The 13,109-nt window shown below is 44.1% G+C and overlaps 1 protein-coding gene across 8 annotated transcripts in view; it reads right to left on the bottom strand.

Moving 5' to 3' along the window:
• EPS8 (epidermal growth factor receptor pathway substrate 8) overlaps nucleotides 1–12,132 on the bottom strand; it is a 124,825-nt gene extending 112,693 nt beyond the window's left edge. For 2 of the 8 annotated variants that reach the window (XM_039708078.1, XM_039708089.1), the window contains exon 1: nucleotides 9,958–10,109. The gene's annotated coding sequence lies outside the window, so the exon portion shown is untranslated. Of the gene's footprint in view, nucleotides 1–9,345; nucleotides 9,560–9,957; nucleotides 10,110–10,377; nucleotides 10,863–10,897; nucleotides 11,274–11,381; nucleotides 11,533–12,070 lie in introns of those variants that run through there. The other 6 variants (XM_039708082.1, XM_039708083.1, XM_039708081.1 and 3 more) reach the window with 6 other exon arrangements.
• Nucleotides 12,133–13,109: the final 977 nt, after the last annotated feature.

Here is a 13,109-nt window from a genome sequence, read left to right as displayed (position 1 = left end):
ATGCCAGTGTTTGCCAGGGGCAGGTAGTTTAAGTTACTGTGTCTATCTTCCTCTGAGAGGAAAGCCAAGGAAATTTGATTAATATTTTGCTAGCAGGAATAGAAGGGCAGAAACTCTCCTCCTTCAGACACTCTGGAGGTCAAACTCGATGATGTAATGATCTCTTGTGGTTTTCAACAGGTTTTATAGATTATCTGACTTAAAAATAGACACAATGTTTAAATAATAACATTCTGCTGAAATTGAGTGCCTGGTACAACAAGCCTCCAGTCAATCTGGAGGGCCTACGACCATACAAAGATTTGTAATGAACCAAAGGGAAAATCCTAGGTAGATACTCCAAAATTGAATACTGCTGACTCTGTCCACCTGAAAAGCAAGTGGTATATGCTACCTTCTGCATAGCCTGCTTTATCTAGGTGCAGATTTCCATAAAATCATGCAGATGCAGGGTGTGTGTAGTGCAGAGCCATACCCAGGTTTGGGCAGCATCACAGCAGCAATGACCTCCATCCTCAGCCAGGAGACACAAAAGTGTCCCATGCAATTGGAACCCATTTCTAGCTCAGTGGAATTTTTCCTTGTCACCTACACCCCTGTTTAACTTGCCACAAGCACAACAGCCCAGCTGAGCAAACCTCTCACCGACCTGCATGAACTGCCTGGAAGTCCACTGGGTATCACTTAATCCCACGAGCCACTGAGTACACCAACAATGGGAATCAGATTCCTCTGCTCATATGTTTTGACAACAGCAATTTCATTCTATTTATAATGATAATTCATAAAGCACCACCAAACTCAGTGCAGAATCCCTTCTGAAAATAATTACAGCCCAGTAATGCAGGACGTCGTTGAAGCACGCCATTAATTCCTTGACAGTCAGGGAACAAGCCAAAGACTTTGTGCAAATGAAGGATTAGCAAGGTCTCAACACACACATTTCCTTGCACTTAAAATGTGCAAGGAGCAGACCTTATTAAATCAGCATTTCATACGATGCTTTAAAATGATAGCCCCTGAGGCAGACTTTTTTTGTACTTCAAAAGACAGTTTTCATACTACTCTGTTACAGTCTGGGGTAACAGAAAAACAAATTCCTATCTAATTGTTCCACCTCTGTATACAGGGAGAATAAAATCGTTGCTCTTTCCCACAGCTGTCAAAAATCCCCAGACTTTTATTCACAATGAGGTGTCACCAGTCTCTCACAAAGAGAAAGCAGCTCTAATACAATGCTATGAATTGTCTTCCACTTGGCTACTGAAAATATTTTGAGCAGTAACCTTTTCTGAACCTACCATTCAGCGTTTGGGCTGTCTCCATATGTGCCTCAGGGCTATATTGCCCGCCTCTGTGTGTTTAAAGTGCTTCTATTTCTATGCAGAACAACTTTGTGGTTGTAGTTTTTAAAGTAAGATTTGCCTAAAACTGGGAGAAAAAAAAAAAGGCTGGGGACTTTTCTTCTCAGTGTTTAATAATGTTCAAAGTTGTCTGAAAATTTGCTTACCTAAAATCATAAAGGACTAAGTTCCCTGCTTTGCATCCTCTCTGTTTTCAAAGTCCTTGCAGTACAGCCACTATGAAATCATGACACCCATGACCCACATTTGTGATCCCTCTGACACCTTAACTAACTCAGGTCTTCATAAGTAGAACTGATCCAGAAGCTGTTAAGGAACATCCCTTACAAGAAAAACCAGCATTTCACTAAATATTAAAATATTATTAGAGACAGATGACTTGCTATAAGTAATTTGACAGCCCAGGTTAATAAATTAGAACCCCCTAAACCCACCAGAAATACCTGCCAATGTTCAAACCAAGACCTCATAACAAACAATTAAGAATGCTGAAAGACCTAGCAGAAGATGTTGCATTCTTCCAAACTTTTCTATCTTATCTCAAATGTAAAAAGAACAGAGAGGTTTTCCTTAAACCAGTTTTTATCAATCCTCTCCTACATTCAAGCAGCACAATATTCTTCTTTTAATGCAACCAAGTAACCCCCTCTGAACCTCAGGAGATGTTTGCAAAATAATTGTTCCCCCTCACTGCTCCTTTGTTATTACTTTATTTTTTCCACACTGTTATTACTTCGGGCAGAAATAACTTGGAGATATTATCATCAATTTACCAAAACAGAATTCCCCTGAATTCATTTTCTTTTAAGTTAGACTTTTACAATTAAATTGTACATTAGAGCCAAATCTAATGATTTTCAGCCTGGCTGAAACTGATTGGCTCACTAAGTCTACAGTTTAATTCTTCCCCCTTTCTCATTTTGCAAACTAGAAGAGAAATGAATCTACCTTCAAGCCTGTTGGAATCAATCTTCCTTTCTCTTTCTCACAATTTATAAGCCAGAGGCTTAAAAAGTGTTCATATCCGCTTTTAACAAGCTGGTTATGTGAGATAAGCACAAGAACATTAATAAAAATAACTCAGCTTTAAGTCATGAACGTTTTACAAAAGTAGACATTAAAAAAATAAATTGTAAAGGCTAATTGTGATTTATACCATGTTACTTTTCCTATACTACCCATTATCAATCATCTCTAAAAGATCCCTTCTTTTATATGCCAGAGTCATAAATGCAAATGCTGCCAGCTCATTCCTAATCAGGCAACCCCCAGTTAGTCCTGGGACCTCTCAACATACTGCAGAACAGAGCTTATACTTTTCCAGTTCTGGATTTTTACTTCTTTTATTATAATTATTTAATTTTAAGTCCTTCACAAAGGTTTCAGAGCTGTTCCACACCCCTTATTTCAGTATGGTCTCCACCATCACTTTCTCCCCATCCTCAATGTCTCCTGAGTTCACAAAAACTGTATTTAGGCAACAGCAACACAACCACTGGCACTGAAACTTTTATTGCTTCAATTACAACAAAGCAGCTGGTGGTAATAATAACACTACTTAGCATTTATATGCTGCTTTATATCTTCAAAAGCCTGTATAAATATTTGTTAATTAAGCCTCACAAAACTCCTGAGAGTCAGATATGTTTTTTGTTTATAAGTCGGAAAACTGAGACAGAGACAAAACAGCTGTTTCCAAAATTGAGGTTTTTAGATTATTTTTTTAAAAAAGGAATGGAGATGTCTGGACAATAACTTTCAGAGTTATAAAAGGACAGCTTAAAATACTTAAAGAACACAATGGGACATAAACTCTCATGATCTAAGCATCCACCTCCTCCAAAAAAAAAATATCAGTCCTGTCCCTGGGAAGACACAGCTCCCTGCTGCCAGCTGCCCTAAGCCACTTGCATGTCAACATTCAGATTTCATATAAAAAGTGAGAAAAACTGTAAATTATAAGCAGAAAAGAACTCATTCCACCACATATCCAAGGCAGCTCTGAGAATATCTTCCAGTCATATTCAGTAAGACTGTTGAAGAGACTTTTTTGGATGTGTATTAGACACCTCACTCACATAGGGAAAACAAATGCCTACACACACTCTGACACCTCCCTGTAAGGTCTTGAGTTGTAGAACTGCTTGATGAGAGCTTGAAATTACTGCCTTGACAAAGTACACAGCATTGTGGGGAAGACATGACTTAACCCACAAAGACTTGACTATCCATATAATTTCACATCCCACATTTCCCACTGAGAACAGTGGATCTGAAAGGCCTTAGAGAAGACATTGGAATAAAGGATACAAAAGGAGAGAAAGAATTGGGGTTTGAGTGTGCAAAAGCTCTACTGCAAGAAGTGTTCATGAAGCTGCACTGTGTGCAATTAAAGAGTGATGTAAAACAAAAAGGGTAGGGAAAATAGGGGTTAAATAAAGAAATGGAAGAGGGGAAAAAAATAAACAACAGCAGACTAAAGTTATATCAAGACTCAGCAGTAGGATGGACCAGAATGTGGATGATGGTGGAGAAACACAGCTGAGGCAAGCAGAGAGGGAAGGAAAACCTGAAGAGTTCACCCAGGGGCCAGGCTGAGCAGGGAGAGGTGAGCCCAAGCTGAGGGCAAGGCTCCCAGGGAAGGGACACTGACTGCAGTGGAGAAGCCCTGCCTGTTTCTTGGCAGAGGCAGGACATTTGTCACCCAGGGGTGACTTACCTAAGAGACACCAAGGTACAAAGTCCAGATGCCTCACGCTGTCCTGCCCTCTCCGAGTGAGATAGCACCAAGAGGCTAATTACCAGTTAGCCCAGATTTGTTAGCCTTAACGAAGTTTGCTGCTAAAACAGAAACAGATCCCATCCTCTAGTTCCCAGCCCTCTGCCCTGGACAAGACTTCATCCCTGAACACAGGAAGAGAAGGAAACAGAAAGTTGAAACATTACACTAAGGGCTGCGAGAGCACAGGAAGAATTGCAAAGCAATAAATAATGCTGGAAGTGGAGCAGAGAATAAATAATTCCACTTTGGGAAAAGCGAGTCTGAGTTGAGATTGAAGGGAAAGAAGAAAACACATGTATTTCATATACAGCCTGTTCTGAATGTGAAACACAGATGTATATTTTTATCTCCAGCTGAAGGCAGTACAATGCACTCATTGCCTTCTCAAGACATATTGTGCAAAGCTGAAAATTACTTTAGAGGCACAAGTATAAATGGTTGACTTTTCCACGCCATTTCTTAAATGGCACAGAAGATCATCAAGCTAAATTTTATTGCCACATGATATCACAGACTCCTCATGATGTAACTCAATTTCCTTGCATTATCCTTGCCAGATCATTGAGTTCTCCATGTATATGAGTGCATAAGACAATGTACAAGATGAATGTCTCACTCCTTCTACAAAGGCCTCACATCCACACGCTCTGAGTAATAGAACAGCTCATTCAAAAATATTTTTATTATGTGCACTGGGATTCTTACGGGCATTGGACTCTAAAGAGAATCCCTGCATTAACCAGACACCTATCACCCGGAAACACCAAGTGTCTTTCTAGTCCCTGATGGAGTAGGGAACAAAAAGCTTTCTTCAAGCTAATTATTTCAAATTATATTTTACACTTTAAACAAAGAGATCTTTGTCTCAGAAAACAGAGAAGACTACACCTCAGACACACTGTGAAAACCAATAAAAAGATCAGTGGCCTCGGAAGAAGGAAGAGCACATTAGAAGGAAGAGCAAAGTCCTCAGTTTTCATGAAAGGAGCATTCAGAGGGATGAATTAAGCCCTCTCAACCACCCCAGAATGAAAGAACGTGCTCATTAACCAAAGTCCGCATTTCAGGTAAAAGACAATTCACTAGGACCTTTAACGGAACAAAACAGAGCAGGATCAAAGTCTACCTAAAGGCAAAACATTGACAAAATTAGGATAATCTTGTATCTCACCACTTATCTGCAAGTATTGGGGAGCAAATGAACTTCTGTGAGCTCAGGTATTTCTCATGTTTTTTAGAACAAGTTTGATGCAGCGGTTTTGGGGAGGGGGTGTTAAAAACCATTTGCTAATGGGTGTGGGTTCATCTAATGGACAACAAGTAGGTGCTGCTGACACCTCACTTTCAGCTCCTCTCTGCACTTGAGACAATTTCTGGAGAGTGAGGGGGAGGAGAAGGGAGAATTGATGGGAGAAGCAGTGATCCTAGTACTTGATTTTCTATTTGGTCGAGTCTTTAAAAACGCTTTCACATGCAGGAGCAGAAATCAAAGCAATAAATACAAATCCGCCAGGACTCATTCCTTTATTTTCCAGTTACAAACATTGCTGAGCTACAGATAAGAGAAACTCTTGTAGTGCATTTAGTCTGAAGCAGCTACAGCAAACTCCAGCCCCAAGAACCAGCTCTGGCAGTTTCACAATTAACCCAGCTGAATACAATTCTCCTGCACTCATGGAAAGCTTGAAAGGAATCAGGTGTTCCCTATCTTCAGGGGTAATCCATAAAATCCAGAAAATCCATGAACTGTAACATTTTGGATTATTAAAAGACAAATCCTCTCTTTCATGTAAAACCAATATATTCTTGAAAATAAAAATAAAACAAACAAAAAACCCAAAACAAAATAAAATCAAAAATGAAACAAAATACCAAAAATACCAAAAATACCCAAACAACCACTTTATCTGTATTAAACTTTTTTAAGTAACTGGACATTCATAACACCTACTTTCACTCAACAGATGCCATTCTTAAAATCATTAATTTCTACTAATTATTCTGTTGAAACACTCTAAGTTTTCACAGTATTCCAGAATGGTTTAATATTTTATGTGTTTATATTGATGTAAAGCTACAGAAGGAAAAAGAATAGCAAAAACAGAGAAGCTAACAATTTCCGTGGTTGGTCAAAGTGACAACATGAGTGAGGCTTTGAGAACAAAGGCAAGTAGAATCCCCTGTCACACCACCACAGTAACGAAGACGCCTGTCATGCATCAGAAAGCCACACAACAGAAATTCCCACAGAAATGGACAACTTCATGGAAAATGCTAACTCTGCACCTCTGAAGCTAGAGACATTTGCTAACTTTGCCTGTTCATGATGCACAAGGTTGCTGGAGTCTATTCATCGGAAGACAAAGGTAATAAATGCAAAGAAAGTAATTTGTAATTTGCCATTTCCATGTCAGATCTTAACCCTGCGGAGATTCACAGCATGCCTAACTTTAATTACCGAGGCAGTGGCATGGAGAGGGAAGAGAAGAAAGGACTGGAAGCTCTCAACTAGTAGCAATTCAAGGCCCCGAGTTGGCTAATATTTTAAAATGTTACTAAAACTGACGTTACAATCACATGTGTTAGTGATTGCAGGCTCACGGCCACAGCTCAAAATGAAACAGATCTTAAAAAGCTAATGCTAACAACATTTCCAATTGTGATTCATTTTTTTTAATCCCCCAGTGTCAATTACACCAAATTAGGAAGGGGAAAAAAAAGAAAGAAGGAAAGAGTCCCTCCTCGCAAAACAGATGTGGAAGTTGCTTCTTCCCACTCCATCATGGTCCTTCCAAAAAGGCTGTGACGCTCCCAGAGTCAAGAGCTGTAAAAGACACCTTGTCTAACATTCCCTTTCAGTGACTGTGATCCCCCAGTGTCAATTACACGAAATTAGGAAGGAAAAAAAAAAAAAAAGAAAGAAGAAAAGAGCCCCTCCTCGCAAAACAGATGTGGAAGTTGCTTCTTCCCACTCCATCATGGTCCTTCCAAAAAGGCTGTGACGCTCCCAGAGTCAAGAGCTGTAAAAGACACCTTGTCTAACATTCCCTTTCAGTGACTGCAGAGCATTGTTTTGTAAACAGCTTTGCAAATGTTTTCTACACACACCCAGAACAGCGTCACGGACTTAGGTGAAACTTTCAATGACTTTATGCCTAAATTCCTCTGCGGGCACAGCAGGGAGAAATGGTCACTCAGGACGGCGCTAGCAGCTGAAGTTCATGGCAAAACAAAGTTCATCATCTAACCTGGAATTCAGGTAGAAAACTGAAAATCCTAGGTATCAGAGTTAAATCAAAAGCTGTACAAAACAGAATATCATTGTTTTGGATTAATAAACTGGCAGATGAATCAGAGTCCAGCCCTGGAGTTAAGATAAAATGGCACTAGTTACGGCCCCTCCCCAAAAGCAGGAATTCTAGTTTCTACTGGTTTGAAGCATTTAGTAATGGAAAAACTAGAGAACTAGCACTAAATACAAGAAATTAGACTCTTACGTACCGAATTTTCACATTGAAAAATATACTTTGAATGGGGATACAAGGATCAAGCCACCCACGCTACACTGTAAGCCACAATTCCAAGGTGCAGAATGTCTTTTCTTTCTTGCCACCAGCCCCACAGCAGAGAGAGGAGACTGGAGGAGTCACAAAGGGCTTCTTTTTTCTGTCTGGCACAGCCAAAAGCTGTCTTTGAAAAAATCTTGTGCGCTAAGCAGTCATTCACTGTATGAGAAGAGGTGCAGGAGTTGCAACCAGGAATGCAAGAGCAACAAGTGGTAGACACGGACACCGAAGTTAGCAAGTGCTTTATTGGTGCAATCTTTGTCGTGTGGACTTCAAGTCTTCACTCCTTTGCCCACAGAAACTGGAGATTTCTTATATATTTACTCTATTTTGACCCTTGGGGCTTCAATTATTTGACTTCAGATGTTAAGATTTTAATAAGCTGTCACCCACAGGGGAAAAAAATGCAGTAGTAATGTGACTGATTCACCATTTGCAGCTGGACTATGGAAAGAAAAAAAAAATCAACCCTACTTCAAGAATTTAGTTGTCACCAAGTGGAAAACTTCAGTACTTTTTCCATCTGTGCATTTCACAGCAGAAGTAATTTACTTCAGATTAATCTTGCCCTCTCCATTACTGCTGTATATAACTAGCACCTAATCATTACTGGGTGTTGCTGCTCCTGGGGTGTTACCTCCCTCCAAATAAATCTAATGGGACGCTTTGTCTGCTTTCAAAATCACAGAATCACTCAGAAGCCAGCACTCAGAGCTAGGAGAAGGCATAACTCAACGCCACAGCCTCCATGAGTGCGCGACAGCACCAGCCAGCTGGACAACTCAAATCCAGAGCCACTTCCATTTCCTTCCCAGAAAGAGCAGGGAGCAGCCGCTCCCGTGGAGCCTTGAGCACAGTATCTCCTTACCTGGGAGCTAATAACACCACACTCCCTGTGAACTGTGAATCAGGAGGAGATATGGGGCGTCTCCCTTACACCTCGGAAATTCCGCAAGCTCTTTGCAGTCCCACTGGGAGGGAATCACCAACTCACTGCAAGCCTGGCCCAGGAGAGGTTTCTCCTCCTCACAGGGCAGGGTTTCCGTGGGTATTCCAGGGAAAGGAGACCGGCCACATGATGCTGATTAAGTATTTCCAGTTGCTAACCACAAAAATGGTCATTTTTATGTTCCCCCGTGCAAGCAACTTTTGTAGCTGACATATAGGCGTTGCACAATCACAAACGAGAAGGAAGACAGTCAATAGGAAGGGAGGAGGACACATGTCTGATGATGAAGGAGGGGAGCAATTAAAATATGATCCAGGCTGCGAAGGCATGCGAGATCCATCACTTGGTTAATATTTCAGCAGACACAATGCAGAGGAGCAATACTTTTACCTTCAGCACTTCACCTCAAGTAAACAAAGCAGACTCCACCAAAGGTCACACAGCACTCTGGAGGGTGCAAGATTCACCAGGCAAGGCAAAGCACAATTTCTGAGTGGGAGGATTGCTTCTCAAACAACATCCTTCAGAAAAACCTGTTCCACCCTTTCCTCTATTGCCTGCTGGCTTGAAACTACGCTTTAGTGGGAGCTGCAACACCTCGCTTTTCGTGGATACAATGCAGCCCTACTGAGGTCGCGGTGGGGGGCAGGAACACCTTAAATTATCCCTCAAAACGCCACTAACCTGTTTCCAAGGTGTGCCCAGGTCACGCTGGCAATGCCTTAGGGAGTGCGTGTCACGGCGATGAGAGGGGCAGAAGGAGCAGAGACGCCAGGGAAAGTTACCGGAGGGAATGAAAGGGCTGAACAGCGCGGGGGGGACACGAAAGACAGCAGGGGAGAGCGCCTTACAAACGTGGGCAATCAACAGGATAATCCCACCCGAAAGCTGCTCTCTGCCCGCTACCAGCTACAGAGGTGGAAAAATCACAGGGAGGGGGGAAAAAATACCCCTGGGTAAGGACTGAAAGGCGAGTCACCTGGCAGAAGGTGAGGCAGGAGGAGGAGGAGGAGGGCACAGATGGTGCTCTGGGCGGGGATGCCCAGCCGCCCCCGGTGCGGGCAGGTGTGGCGGTACCGCAGGAGGAGAGCACACGCACACCTACACGGGCACACGCACACCCCGAGGGCTCCGTGGGTGCGCCAGCCAGGCTGAGAAAGAAAAGCTGCAGCAGCGACCACCGTCCCCAGGAGTGATTTCTCAGCCCCCCGTCCGAGCGGGGCCGGGCAGGGCAGCGCCCCGCAATCCGCCCGGGGGCTCCAGGGGAAATCCCACCCCGCCCCGCCAGCCCCTCACCTGGTCCCGAGTTCTCCTCCCGGCCCGGGGGCGGCGGTGGCCGCGGAGCTCCGGGCGGGTTCGGGCTCCGCTCCGCTCCGCGCCGCCAACAAAGTGCGGGAGCGGGGCGGGCGCCGGGCAGCGGAGCGGCGGAGCAGCGGAGCCGAGCTCCCTCTGCCGGGCACCCGCCCCGCCCCGGCCCCAATCCCCGGCCCCAGCCCCGGCCCCAGCCCGCAGCCGGGGCGGGCCCGCGGAGCTCCCGCACGCTGCCCTGCGGAGCCGCTCCCTGCTCCCGCTCCCGCTCCTTGCACGGCTCACGCCAAGGAAAGGTGCTGAGAGCAGCGCCCCGGAGCCGGGCTGAGCCGTGGGGGTGTAAATTCATCGTAAAAATAAAAAAATAAAAATAAAAAATTAAATGCAAGGCCACACGCAAAGACGTACCACGACTCCGAAGCGACATCCTTCCCCCGAAGAAGTAGGTGTAGCTAAGCCACCTTTGGAACGACTAGTCTAGGGGAACAAAAGTCTCCCGTCTTGGCTGGAAATCCCGGATGAAATCTCCCAGCTGTTTATGTTGTTTCCATCTGGCACCGCGTTCCTCCCCGCTCTGACAACTCACACGCGGCTCTCGCTGCGCGCAGGGGAATGGGAATGGTCCCTATGGGCACGCTCGCAGGTAGCCAAAGTCCTCACGCTACACTGTTAGCACAGTCGGGATTGCTGTAATGAGCCACTTCCCCTCCTAGAACCCGGCTGTTCCTCGACAATCTGCTTTCACTGATTTCTCTTTCAAATTAGTTTTTGCCTTATGTGACTCCAGAGGAAAGCTAGAAAGCATAAATCTTTTGACAGCATCAGGCATGTGAAAAGAACCTCTATTCAGGAGGGCTAATCTGATTTTTGAGGTTCTGTTCCTGGTTTTTGCTAGGATTCAATTGCCAATCCAAAAAAATTTACACACCTGTTTAATTACGTTCCCGAGGCTCCTTCCAGGCTTCACCAAGATCCCTGAGGAAGATCCGAATCACGTCTGGACCAAACAGCTAATTCCACTGAGACACGGTTACCAAAATGGAGCAACAGGTCCTTTCTGCTGCAGAGTTTCTGCGATTCCAGGCCCTCTCCAAGAAACCTGCAGAGGAAAAGTATAAACTAAGGAAAGAGCAGCTGCTTGCTGAAATTTCCACTCAGTTCCAAGAAATGAGACTTGGCAGGTCCTTGCTTTTTATAACACTCCGTGACTCATTTGCAGAAGCAGGTGAAGTCAGAGCCATCCCTGCCAGAGCCCTGCCCCTGACGGCTTCTCCAGGGAAGACACGGATTTTCCCGATTTTGGGGGAAAAAAAAAAAAAAAAGAAAAAAAAAGTGGACAGGGTGATATTGCTCAGCTACTGCTTGCAGCAGTCTGGTTGCTGAATCTCAAGTGGTGCTACTCCATCCTTGACCTGGTGATTGCCAGCAAATCTTCCTGAAGGAAGGTCTGAACTCCACAGAAGGAGTAATTTTGCCAGGCTCTGGCAGGTTGGGGCTGAAGAGGCACGCAACTCACTGTGGGCTGCTGAGAACCAGGCAGGAGAGTAACCCGAGCCTGCAGATCAGGCCGGGAGAGGTGGAGCCTCACTCCACAATTGCTTAGGAGTTCACCTTAACCCTGCTTAAAAGGGAAAAAAAAAAAAAAAAAAAAAAAAAAGAAAAGAGAGAGAGAGAGAGAGAAAGAAAAGCAGTTCAGTAGCTCAGTTCAGCCAACTTCCCCTTCGTGGCTCGGTGCTGGCAGAGCCCCTCGTCACGCTGCACCTTCTACCAGCTCTGCCTTTGCTATTTTTCTGGTCCAGAAAGTCCTCCACAAAACAGGAAAGCACCAAAAAAAAAAAAAAAAAAAAAAAAAAAGTGAAATAAATCCACATCCACTTTGTGTACCCAAACAAGCATTGAAATGTGCAGATACCATATGCTTTCCTAGTTTGTTTCCAACAAACCTTCAAATATTGAAGAATCTGATTATGGAGAGGCTACCTAGTTAATTCCTGTGAATGAAATTTACAGGATCACTGACATTTCCAAACTATGCCAGATGCCATACACACACTCCCTAGGTAAATAATAACAACAGTAATTGATACTTAAAAGTGCTTACCCCATGAGAGGTAGAAAGAAATTCGAGAGATTCTCTTAAATAAAATGTTGGGGACGGCTTCAGTCCTCGGCAGCCATACTCAGTGCCTCTCTTCCCCCTTTTTCCTGGATAGAAGCCCAAGCCCACCCCCTGCTCCAATTCCCCTTAACAAAGGACAGAACACAAATGCAGAAGACCATTGTGGGCTGATAATTTTGTTTGGTTTCACTTGGAAAGAAAACATTTTAAAGGAACAGAGAGAATGAAGAGGAAAGAAAATGGGATGTGAGAATGAGGGAAGGGAATCCAGGAAGATAAACGAAAGATTTGGGGAAGAATAAATTCTATTTCTGTTCTCTATGACTCTTCTTTGAGATGTGTACACTAGGTATGGACATTTATAGGATTATTTCACATGAGTATGAAGTTAATATTGCTGCAGAAAGGAAGCCAGAACACTGTAACACAGTGGATGAAGAAGGCATTTCACCAACGTTTGTCTGCTTGGAAAAAAAGACAAAATACACCAAAGAATTCCCTTCTGTTGGAGATCAGCCTGAAGAGATTTTCTGAGCTGGGAACCTGCAGGATGGTTTACACACCACGAAGGCTCTGGCAGCTCCATCAGAGCCCGTTTGCCGCCAGCCCCGTTCCTGCCTGGAACGCGGCCAGGCTCGGCAGCCGCAGCCCTCGGCAGGTGCACAGCCAGGGAAGGCAGGCACGGCCTGGGGAGCACACCTGCAGCTTCCCGGGAGCACCTTTGCTCAGCCTCTGCTGCAAACAAGGGCTCACTTTGTGCAGCATTAGCTGCAGCAAGCCCGGAGATCCAGGATTAGCTGCTGATGCTGGAGTTTCCACTCTCATTGAAAGCAGACACCGCTGTATCCATCGGGTTTTCAGAAGAAAAATACACAAAGCAAGCCCGAGTCTCCTATTGATTTTAAGGCACATGCAGCTCGGTGAGAAATGGCAGAATTGTTCCTGATTTAGATCGTAAAAACGCAAGATAAATCCAGAAGAATCAACAGCAAACGAGAGAAACAAAAGAGACAGGCTTTTG

The sequence above is a fragment of the Passer montanus genome, unplaced genomic scaffold, assembly GCF_014805655.1.
Source record: "Passer montanus isolate IOZ18808 unplaced genomic scaffold, ASM1480565v1 scaffold20, whole genome shotgun sequence".
In the NCBI taxonomy this organism is placed as follows: Eukaryota; Metazoa; Chordata; class Aves; order Passeriformes; family Passeridae; genus Passer; species Passer montanus.
This window is presented reverse-complemented; position numbering and strand designations above follow the sequence as displayed.